The following is a 12,775-nucleotide window of genomic DNA, read 5'->3' as shown; positions in this document are numbered from 1 at the left end:
GTTCCATGCACCGTGGTGTTCCAAGACGACATTTTGATCATTGGCCGTAACACCACCGAACACTTGCACAACCTGAAAGAGGTTCTAAAGCGACTGGACAGAGTGGGACTCATAGAAACATAGAAAATAGGTGCAGGAGTAGGCCATTCGGCCCTTCGAGCCTGCACCGGCATTCAATAAGATCATGGCTGATCATTCCTTCAGTACCCCTTTCCTGCTTTTTCTCCATACCCCTTGATCCCCTGAGCCATAAGGGCCATATCTAACTCCCTCTTAAATATATCCAGTGAACTGGCATCAACAACTCTCTGCGGCAGGGAATTCCATAGGTTAACAACTCTCTGAGTGAAGAAGTTTCTCCTCATCTCAGTCCTAAATGGCCTACCCCTTATCATAAGGCTATGTTGCCTGGTTCTGGACTTCCCCAACATCGGGAACATTCTTCCCGCATCTAACCTGTCCCGTCCCGTCAGAATCTTATACGTTTCTATGAGATCCCCTCTCACCCTTCTAAACTCCAGTGAATAAAGGCCCAGTTGATCCAGTCTCTCCTCATATGACAGTCCAGCTATTCCTGGAATCAGTCTGGTGAACCTTTGCTGCACTCCCTCAAAGGCAAGAACATCCTTCCTCAGATTAGGAGACCAAAACTGAACACAATATTCCAGGTGAGACCTCACTAAGGCCCTGTACAACTGCAGTAAGACCTCTCTGCTCCTATACTCAAATCCCCTAGCTATGAAGGGCAACATGCCATTTGCCTTCTTTACCGCCTGCTGTACCTGCATGCCCACTTTCAGTGACTGATGAACCATGACACCCAGGTCTCGTTGCACCTCCCCTTTTCCTAATCTGCCACCATTCTGATAATATTCTGCCTTTGTGTTTTTGCCCCCAAAATGGATAACATCACATTTATCCACATTATACTGTATCTGCCATACATTTGCTCACTCACCTAACCTATCCAAGTCACCCTGCAGCTTCTTGGCATCCTCCTCACAACTCACACCATCATCCAGTTTAGTGTCATTTGCAAACTTGGAGATATTACACTCAATTCCTTCATCTAAATCGTTAATGCATATTGTAAAGAGCTGGGGTCCTAGCACTGAGCCCTGCGGCACTCCACTAGCCATTGCCTGCCATTCTGAAAAGGACCGTTTATCCCGACTCTCTGCTTCCTGTCTGCCAACCAGTTCTCTATCCACGTCAGTACATTACCCCCAATACCATGCGCTTTGATTTTGCACACCAATCTCTTGTGCGGGACCTTGTCAAAAGCCTTTTGAAAGTCCAAATACACCACATCCACTGGTTCTCCCTTGTCCATTCTGCTAGTTACATCCTCAAAAAATTCCAGAAGGTTCGACAAGCATGATTTCCCTTTCATAAATCCATGCTGACTTGGTCCGATCCTGTCACTGCTTTCCAAATGCGCTGCTATTTCATCCTTAATGATTGATTCCAACATTTTCCCCACTACTGATGTTAGGCTAACCAGTCGATAATTACCTGTTTTCTCTCTCCCTCCTTTTTTAAAAAGTGGTGTTACATTAGCTACTCTCCAGTCCATAGGAACTGATCCAGAGTCGATAGACTGTTGGAAAATGATCACCAATGCATCCACTATTTCTAGGGCCACTTCCTTAAGTTCTCTGGGATGCAGACTATCAGGCAGGCCCCGGGGATTTATCGGCCTTCAATCCCATCAATTTCCCTAACACAATTTCCCGCCTAATAAGGATATCCTTCCGTTCCTCCTTCTCACTAGACCCACTGTCCCCTAGTACATTCGGAAGGTTATTTGTGTCTTCCCTCATGAAATGCTCAGGCTGAAACACTCCAAGTGTGTTTTCCTGGTGCCAGAGGTTGAATTTCTGGGGAGAAAGATTATGGCAGATGGCATCAGACCCACGGACTCCAAGACGGAGGCCATCAAGAATGCACCCAGACCACAGAATGCGATTCGTTCCTGGGACTCCTCAACTATTTTGGTAACTTTGCTGGAACCCTTGCATTTATTGCTACACAAGGGTGATGACTGGGTTTGTGGTAAATCTCAAGAGACAGCCTTTAATAAGGCCAGAAACCTGCTATAAGAACATAAAAACATAAGAATTAGGAACATGAGTAGGCCATCTAGCCCCTCGAGCCTGCTCCGCCATTCAACAAGATCATGGCTGATCTGGCCGTGGACTCACCTCCACTTACCCGCCAGCTCCCCGTAACCCTAACATATGAGGAGAGACTGGATCCGAATTAGAGTCATGCGTACACCAATGCAACACTTGCTCACAGTTGAGCAATGCACCCAGGGAGGCCCCACTGAGCCTGTGGTCATGGCCCTCCAAACCGTGGTCTAGGGTCCAGATAGATTTTGTTGGCCCTTTTCTCGGAAAGATGTTTCTAACAAGTTACTTGTATTGTATGACCCATGTTAACCTTTAGTACTAGCTTGTGATGCATCGCCGTACGGGGTCGGTTGTGTTTTGCAGCAAGGAAAGTGTCAGGCACACTGCAACCGGTTGCATATGCATCCAGAAGTTTATCTAAGGCTGAAAGAGCCTACAGTATGGTTGAGAAGGAATCGTTAGCATGTGTATACAGGGTTAAGAAAATGTACCAATACCTATTTGGTCTCCAGTTCGAGCTCGAAACCGACCACAAACCGCTTACTTCACTGCTCTCAGAAAGCAAAGGTATCAACACCAATGCTTTGTCATGCATCCAAAGATAGGCACTAACATTGTCTGCATATGACTGTGTAATCCGTCACAGACCAGGCACTGAGAACTGACCTGATGCCCTCAGTCGGCTGCCATTGCCCACCACCGGGGTGGAAATGGGACAACCCGCAGACTTGCTTCTGGTAATGGATGCTTTTGAGAGTGAGGGTTCACCTATCACAGCTCACCAGATCAGGACCTGGACTAGCCAGGACCCTGTGCTATCACTAGTAAAAAGCTGCATCCTCAGTGGGAGTTTGTCGGTGGTTCCCGGGGAGATGCAAGAGGAAATTAAGCCATTCCACCAACGTAAGGATGAATTGTCCATCCAATTGGATTGTTTCCTATGGGGGAATCATGTGGTTTTGCCAAAAAAAGGCAGGGAAACGTTTATATGTGACCTACACCGTACCCACCCAGGCATAGTCATGATGAAGGCTATCGCCAGGTTGCACGTTTGGTGGCCCGACATTGACTCCGAATTGGAGTCATGCGTACACCAATGCAGCAGTTGCTCACTGTTGAGCAATGCACCCAGGGAGGCCCCACTGAGTCTGTGGTCATGGCCCTCCAAACCATGGTCCAGGGTCCAGATAGATTTTGTTGGCCCTTTTCTAGGAAAGATGTTTCTAGTAGCAGTGGACAGTTATTCTAAATGGATTGAATGTATAATAATGTCATCATGTGCGTGTACTGCCACCATTGAAAGCCTCAGGGCCATGTTCGTCACCCGTGATTTGCCCGACGTCCTTGTTAGTGACAATGGACTGTGTTTCACCAGCTCGGAATTCAATGAGTTTATGATCCGCAATGGCATTAAGCAATGTCAGGTCTGCCGCATTTAAGCCCGCATCCAATAGTCAAACGGAATGGGCAGTCCTAACCGGCAAGCATAGCTTGAAACGCATAACGGATGGCTCCTTGCAGACTCGGTTATCTCGGGTCCTGCACAGCTACCGGACGTGCCCCACTCGCTCACCAGGGTTCCACCTGCGGAATTGTTAATGAAGAGATCACTCAAAACCAGGCTCTCCTGAGTCCACCCAGATCTCAATGATCACGTAGAAACCCGATGGCATGGGCATAACTGTCATGTATCTTACATTATTATATATAACAGTATCCTAACATGCTATACATGACTGTAATAAGATATGACCTGTAACCACCAGCATACCTTACCACCAGGGATGCACTTGCAAGAGACAGGTATATAAGGACAGGTCTCAGGCAAGTGCAGCATTCCAGAGCTGTGAAATAAAGGTGCAGGTCCAAAGTGACCTTGACTTCACTACATGCCTCGTGTGAATCTGTACTGAGGGGACAGGACTTTACAGTGGCGACAAGTTACGGGATTACAGAATCCACAGAATGGTGAACAACGGATCAGATGAAAAGTACAATGTGGGAGAAAATTGGGAGGACTTTATAGAAAGGCTCCAGCAAAGCTTTGTAACCAAAGACTGGTTAGGCGATGATAAGGCAGACAAGAGAAGAGCCCATTTCTTGACCAGCTATGGCTCGAAAACTTACGCTTCAATGAAGGATCTGTTGGCACCCGAGAAACCAGCAAGCAAGTCGTTTGAAGAATTGAGCACACTGGAATTGAGCACCTGAAGCTAGCGAGCAGCCTACATATGGCCAGACACAGGTTCTACAACTACAGACACTGTGTGGGCCAGAGCATACCCGACTTCGTGGCGGAACTTCGGAGGTTGGCTAGTTTATGTGAGTTCTCCGATGAACTGAGGAGAGAAATGCTGAGAGACTTATTCATTGAAGGAATAGGCCACGCAGGCATATTCCGAAAGCTCATAGAGACCAAGAACCTGACCTTAGAGGCAGCAGCACTGGTTGCACAGACATTCTTGGTAGGGAAAGAAGAAATGAGGTTGATTTACAATGCAGGTATGACAACTAACGAAATATCGGAACAAGAAGTTCACAGCACTAAACAAGCTGCTACCCCCACACACAGACAAAACCGGGAGAACAGGCTCTCGACAGCAGGCAGAAGCCATCAAGGGCCAAAGGAACGCTGTTCACACCTCATCATCCCACAATGCGAGCAATCAACTACAAACTGAGAGAAGCTCAAGAGAGATCAGCCAGACGCAGCTCATTCTTTGGGAACTCTTTGAACAATGGAACAGGTCTGTGCTGGAGGTGTGGGGGTGGGCACTCGTCAACGGGATGCCGATTTCAGCAGGCTGTTTGCAGAAATTGTGAAAATACAGGTCATTTGGCCCACATGTGCAAAAAAAATGGCAGCTCGGCTGGTATACGAATCGGATGGGTCGGAAAGCGGACCAGAAGATGGTGGGGACAGTATCCGGGACACCGATGTACAGCGGGTCAACACGATCAATGGCCGCTGCTCCTACAACAGTACGCCTCCTATAATGATGAGGGTCCTACTCAACGGGATATCTGTCAACATGGAGCTGGATACGGGAGCGAGTCAATCTCTCATGGGCGCTCAACAATTGAACAACTGTGGCCGCATAAAAGAGACAGACCAAAACTCACAAGGGTCGACACCAAACTAAGGACGTATACCAAAGAAATCGTACCAGTCCTCGGCAGTGCCATGCTCTCTGTCATACACAAAGGGACAGTGAACCGACTTCAACCGTGGATTGTCCCCGGAGACCCCCAGCACTGCTGGGGAGAAGCTGGCTGGCAAAACTAAACTGGAAATGGGATGATGTCCATGCCATGTCATTAGAGGAACAGACCTCCTGCTCAACAGATATAAAGCGATTTGAACGTCTCTTTCAGCCAGGTGTGGGCACTTTCAAAGGGGCCAAAGTCAAAATCTACATCACACAGGATGCTAGACCGGCCCATCACAAGGCCAGAGCTGTACCCTATGTGATGAGGGAAAAGATTGAATATGAACTCGACAGGCTTCTGCGGGAAGGCATTATATCAGCTGTGGAATTTAGCGACTGGGCAAGTCCCATAGTCCCAGTCATGAAGCCTGATGGATCCGTATGAATCTGTGGGGACTACAAATCTACCATAAACTGAGTCTCCCTACAGGACCAGTACCCGCTGCCCAGAGCGGAGGACTTATTTGCCACATTGGCTGGAGGTAAACTTTTCTCAAAATTAGACCTCACATCTGCGTATATGACACAAGAATTGACTGAGGAATCCAAGCTACTCACCACCACCAACACACATCGAGGCCTTTTCATGTACAATCGATGCCCATTCGGCATCAGGTCGGCAGCTGCCATATTCCAGCGCAACATGGAGAGTCTGCTCAAGTCCATCCCGGGGACGGTTGTATTTCAAGACGACATACTTATCACGGGCAGGGACACCGACTCCCATCTCCGTAACTTGGAGGAAGTACTAAAGTGGTTGGATTGGGTAGGCCTACAAGTCAAGAAATCCAAGTGCCTGTTTCTCGCACCCGAGGTTGAATTTTTGGGCAGAAGGATTGCCGCTGATGGAATCCGCCCAACAGAGTCTAAAACAGAAGCAATTCGCCTGGCACCCAGGCCCCGGAATGTCTCAGAACTGCGCGCCTTTCTCGGGCTACTCAATTACTTTGGGAACTTTATGCAGAACTTAAGCATGCTGCTGGAGCCTCTCCACGTGCTACTCAGGAAGGGGTGCGATTGGTTTTGGGGGGACGCCCAGGAACGCGCCTTCAATAAGGCATGCAACCTTCTGTATTCCAACAATGTTTTGACTTTCTTTGATCCAGGTAAAAAGCTAGTTTTCACATGCGATGCATTAGCATATGGGGTTGGTTGCGATTTACAACATGTCAATAGTGCAGGCAAATTACAACCCATAGCTTATGCATCCAGGTCACTTTCGCGGGCGGAGTGCTGGTACGGAATGGTCGAGAAGGAGGCGCTCGTGTGCGTGTACGGTGTCAAAAAGATGCGCCAATACCTTTTCGGGGCCAAGTTCGCATTAGAAACCGACCACAAGCCCCTCATGTCCCTCTTATCCGAGAGCAAGGCAATAAACGCCAACGCCTTGGCGCGAATTCAACGGTAGGCACTCATGCTGGCGTCCTATGACTATACCATAAGGCACAGACCAGGCACAGACAACTGTGCCGACGCGCTCAGCAGGCTACCCTTGGCGACCATGGAAGGGTCTGCCGAACAGGACTGTGACATAGTCATGGCAATCAATGCTTTTGAGTCCACAGTTTCGCCCATGACGGCTCGCCAAATCAGAGCCTGGACGGCCAGCGACCCCACGTTATCCTTAGTAAAAACATGTGTCCTAACCGGTGACTGGGCAGAGGCTCGCGATGCCTGCCCCGAAGAATTAAAACCCTTTCACAGGCGCATGAATGAGCTATCACTACAAGCAGACTGCCTAATGTGGGGCAGCCGAGTAGTCATGCCTCTGTGAGGCAGAGAGGCATTTATCCGGGAGCTCCACCGCGAGCACCCGGGGATCGTTCTCATGTAGGCCATAGCCAGATCCCACGTCTGGTGGCCTGGTATTGACGTGGACTTGGAGCTCTGCATCCGAAGGTGCACCATTTGTGCCCAACTCAGCAATGCCCCCAGGGAGGCTCCACTGAGCCCCTGGCCCTGGCCTACCAAACCGTGGTTGCGGGTGCACGTAGACTATGCGGGCCCATTCATGGGCAAAATATTCCTCGTAGTTGTCGATGCATTTTCAAAGTGGATCGAATGCACCATTTTAAACTCGAACACAACCTCCACCACTGTGGAGAGCCTCGCAACCATGTTTGCAACGCATGGAATCCCTGACATATTGGTCAGTGACAATGGTCCGTGCTTCACCAGCGCAGAATTCCAAGACTTTATAATTGGCCACGGCATAAATCACGTCAAGACGGCATTGTTCAAGCCGGCCTCCAACGGCCAGACAGAGAGAGCAGTGCAAATCATTAAACAAGGCATGCTTAAAATCCAAGGTCCCATGCTGCAGGGTCACCTGTCGCGACTGCTGCTGGCATACAGATCTCATCTGCACTCACTGACTGGGATCCCCCCGCGCAACTGTTGATGAAAAGAACTTTAAAAACAAGGTTCTCATTAATCCTCCCAGACATGCACGAAATCGTTGAGGCAAAGCGCCGTAAGCTGACTGAGTACCATGACAGAAATTTGAGGGGGAGATGGAATGAGATAGGGGACAAAGTGTTTGTACTAAACTATGGTAGGGGTCCCAAATGGCTTGCAGGGACAGTAACGGGCAAGGAAGGAAACAGGCTACTGGAAGTACAAATGGACAATGGCAAAACCTGCCAGAGGCATGTAGACCAAGCCAAAAGCAGATTTACCAACAACACTGCGGAACCAGAGGCAGACTACAATGTGGAACTCGCACCACACCTGGTGGACAGACAGAGGGAACAACCTGAGGAAAGGGCAATCCCAACAGACAGGCCAGGCGAGTCAACAACATTCACACCAATCGAAACAGACAGCCCAGGTGAGATACCAGCAACCACACCCAAAGAAAAATAGACACCAAGGCAAACAACTGAACCACAACTCAGACACTCCACGCGAGAGCATAGACCACCTGAGAGACTGAACCTATAAAGAGAATAAGACCTTGGGGGAGGGTGATGTCATGTATCTTACATTATTATATATAACTGTATCCTAACATGCTATACATGACTGTAATAAGATATGACCTGTAACCACCAGCATATCTTACCACCAGGGGTGCACTTGCAAGAGACAGGTATATAAAGACAGGTCTCAGGCAAGTACAGCATTCCAGAGCTGTGAAATAAAGGTGCAGGTCCAGAGTGACCTTGACTTCACTACATGCCTTGTGTGAATCTGTACTGAGGGGACAGGACTTTACAATAATGCGTACCACGATCGCGTGGCTGTATCGCGTGACATTCAGGTTAATGATCCTGTGTTTGTTCTCAACTACGGTCATGGTCCCAAATGGATTGCTGGCACTGTTTTAGCCATGGAGGGGCATAGAGTGTTTGTTGTTAAACTGTTGAATGGGCAAATGTGCAGAAAGCACTTGGATTCGACAAAACTGCGATTCACTGACAACTTGAAGAAGACTTGACCATCTATGATCCATTTTTAAAAAAGCAATGAGACAGAAACAGGGAATTATAGGGCCCAAGTTTTGGCCTCAGTTGCTCCTGATTTTTTGGAGCAACTGGTGTAGAACGGAGTATCTTAGAAATTCAAATTCTCGGCATTTAGTTTGCTCCAGTTCTCGTCAGTTAGAACAGTTTAACTTTGGAAATAATTTTGTTTTCAAAAGGGGGCGTGTCCGGCCACTTACGCCTGTTTTCAAAGTTTCGGCAGTGAAAACTTACTCCAAACTAACTTAGAATGGAGTAAGTGAAGATTTTTGTACGCTCAAAAAAACCTTGTCTACACTTTAGAAAATCAGGCTAGGTTACAAATCAGGCGTAGGGAATGAGGGGGGAGAGGGGGGTTTAAAGGGAAGTTTACAAACATTAAACACTTCAGTTTTACAAATAAAGAGCCATCATCAATAATAAATGATAAACACATCAATAAATCAACTAATAAATTAATTAAAAAAAATTAATAAGAAATAATTTTTAAAAAATCAAAAAATCAATAAATAAAACATTTTCTACTTTCCGACTGCAGCACCGGGAGCCCTCCAACAGCATGCTGGGATGCCCCCACCCCGCCCTCACAGTGTGTCTCTGTCAGTGTCTCTATCTCTCTGTCTGTCTGTGTGTGTCTCTCACTCTCTGTCTGTCAGTGTCTGTGTTTCTGACATTAGGGGAGGGGGAGGAGGGGGAGACAGAGGGATGGGGGAGAAGGGGGGGGGAAGGGGGAGAAGGGGGAAGGGGTGAGAGAAGGGGGGAGAGAAGGTGGGGGAGGAGGAGAAGGGGAAGGGCGAGGAGTAGGAGGGGAAGGGGGAGGGGGAGAAGGGGAAGGGGGAGAGGAGGAGAAGGGGAAGGGGGGAGGAGAAGGGGGGAGAGGGGGAGGAGAAGGGAGGGTAGAGGGGGAGGAGAAGGGGGGGAGAGGAGAAGGGGATGGGGGGAAAAGGAGAAGGGGAAAGGTGAAGGGGGGGGAATAGGAGAAGGGGAAAGGAGAAGGGGAGAGGAAAGGAGAAGGGGGGGGAAAGGAGAAGGGGGATGGGGGGAGGCTGAACGGGCCGGGCCCGGCCGGGCCCAAGACTTCGGGCAGGGCCCGTCCCCAGCACCAGATTTACAGGTAGGTGGCGTTGGGTCGGGTTGGGACCGGGGTCCGGAGCGCGGGTCGGGTCGGGGGGAGCGCAGGTCGGGGTCGGGAGCGCAGGTTGGGTCGGGTCAGGTCCGGTCCGGGGTGGGGGGGTGGTGTGGCGGTTGGGAGCATGGGTCGGGTCGGGGCGGGGAGGATGGAGGTCGGGTTGGTTCGGGTAGGGGGAGGGAGGGTGGGAGCGCGGGTCGGTTCGTGTCGGGGGCGGGGGGCGGAAGGTCAGGTTGGGTCGGGTCCGGTCCGGGGGGAGGGGGCAGGTTCGGTCCGGGGGCGGGGGGGGGGGGTTCAGGAGCGTGGGTCAGGTCGGGGGGGGTGGTGGGAGGGAGGTCGATTCGGTTCGGGTCGGGGGGGAGCGGTGAGGGAGAGGGAGGTGAGGTCAGGGGCAAGCGCGGGCCGTGTCCGGTCCGGGGGCGGCGGGCGGGGGGCGGGGGGGCAAGCGGGAGTCGAGTCGGGTCGGGAGGAAGCAGGAGCTGGGCGTGGGAGGTGAGCCTTATCCACGCAGCCCCAGTGAGGCCATTCGGCCAGGGCTAGGGGCTGCGTGCTTCGGCTCCCTCCCACACAGTTTTGAGCATCTGGAGCTACTGCACATGCGCGCCCACTGTAGCGCGCATGTACAGAGGTCCCAGCACTGTTTTCAGCGCAGAGACCTAGCTCCGCTCCCAGTTGCTCATGCTGCGCCGCGCAGGCTCAAGAGGACCAGCAGGGAGCTGGAGAATCTGGAAGTTTTTTTTAGGCGCACTTTGTGGCGCGATAAACGGCCGTCCAGGTTGGGGTTGCGCAGTTCTAGGCGTGGCCCGAAACTTGGGCCCATAGACCGGTCAGCCTGACATCGGTCGTGGGTAAAATGATGGAATCAATTATTAAGAATGTCATAGCAGCGCATTCGGAAAGAGGTGACATGATAGGTCCAAGTCAGCATGGATTTGTGAAAGGGAAATCATGCTTGACAAATCTTCTGGAATTTTTTGAGGATGTTTCCAGTAGAGTGGACAAGGGGGAACCAGTTGATGTGGTGTATTTGGACTTTCAGAAGGCTTTCGACAAGGTCCCACACAAGAGATTAATGTGCAAAGTTAAAGCACATGGGATTGGGGGTAGTGTGCTGACGTGGATTGAGAACTGGTTGGCAGACAGGAAGCAAAGAGTAGGAGTAAATGGGTACTTTTCAGAATGGCAGGCAGTGACTAGTGGGGTACCGCAAGGTTCTGTGCTGCGGCCCCAGCTGTTTACATTGTACATTAATGATTTAGACGAGGGGATTAAATGTCGTATCTCCAAATTTGCGGATGACACTAAGTTGGGTGGCAGTGTGAGCTGCGAGGAGGATGCTATGAGGCTGCAGAGTGACTTGGATAGGTTAGGTGAGTGGGAAAATACATGGCAGATGAATTATAATGTGGATAAATGCGAGGTTATCCACTTTCGTGGTAAAAACAGAGAGACAGACTATTATCTGAATGGTGACAGATTGGGAAAAGGGGAAGTGCAACGAGATCTGGGTGTCATGGTACATCAGTCATTGAAGGTTGGCATGCAGGTACAGCAGATAGTTAAGAAAGCAAATGGCATGTTGGCCTTCATAGCGAGGGGATTTGAGCATAGGGGCAGGGAGGTGTTACTATAGTTGTACAGGGCCTTGGTGAGGCCACACCTGGAGTATTGTGTACAGTTTTGGTCTCCTAACTTGAGGAAGGACATTCTTGCTATTGAGGGAGTGCAGCAAACATTCACCAGACTGATTCCCGGGATGGTGGGACTGACATATCAAGAAAGACTGGAACAACTGGGCTTGTATTCACTGGAGTTCAGAAGAATGAGAGGGGATCTCATGGAAATGTTTAAAATTCTGATGGGTTTAGACAGATTAGATGCAGGAAGAATGCTTCCAATGTTGGGGAAGTCCAGAACCAGGGGTCACAGTCTAAAGATAAGGGGTTAGCCATTTAGATCCGAGATGAGGAGAAACTTCTTCACCCAGAGAATGGTGAACCTGTGGAATTCTCTACCACAGAAAGTTGTTGAGGCCAATTCACTAAATATATTCAAAAAGGAGTTATATGTAATCCTTACTACTAGGGGGATCAAGGGGTATGGCGAGAAAGCAGGAATGGGGTACTGAAGTTGCATGTTCAGCCATGAACTCATTGAATGGCGGTGCAGGCTCAAAGGGCCGAATGGCCTACTCCTGCACCTATTTTCTATGTCTATGTTTCTATGTAACACACACCCAACCAGCAATCAACCTCGCTGTCAACCACGAGGATGAACCCACCATGCCCGACAGTCCGATCAGATCAGCCGTGCTGCCCTGCAGCAATGATCCGACCAACTCACACATGCCATGATTCAACTCAGGCAATCGGCCCGGGACCGCAGAGCGCCAGATTGCCTCAACCTGTAAATAACTTGTACATAAGACTTTGTGGGGGGAGTGATGTTATGTATGCAAACCTCACCAATGGTAAGCCTTGCCACCAGGCGGCAAACCTGTGGGAGACTTATGGGTCACCTATGCACCCTGGGCAAGTAGGTATAAAAGGCAATCCACCATGCTGCTTCACTCACTTTGGAGTTACAATAAAGAGACCAAGGTCACAATGGTTTGAGCTTACAACATAGTATTCTGAACACAATACAGGCACCACGGGAAACCAGAGGATGGCTACTGGGCAACAAGGGCCATCCGCTGACGACATGGCTCATGACTTCGGTTTGCAACCCACACAAACCTGCGCAGCATACTGTGAGAGCTAAGCTGCCACAAGAAATGTGATGGAGCAGACCATAATGCTGAAACAGCGATTCCGCTGCTTAGACTGCTCTGCAGGA

The sequence above is a fragment of the Pristiophorus japonicus genome, chromosome 6, assembly GCF_044704955.1.
Source record: "Pristiophorus japonicus isolate sPriJap1 chromosome 6, sPriJap1.hap1, whole genome shotgun sequence".
Classification (NCBI taxonomy): Eukaryota; Metazoa; Chordata; class Chondrichthyes; family Pristiophoridae; genus Pristiophorus; species Pristiophorus japonicus.
The sequence above is the reverse complement of the archived record's forward strand: the minus strand, read 5'-3'. Positions refer to the sequence as shown.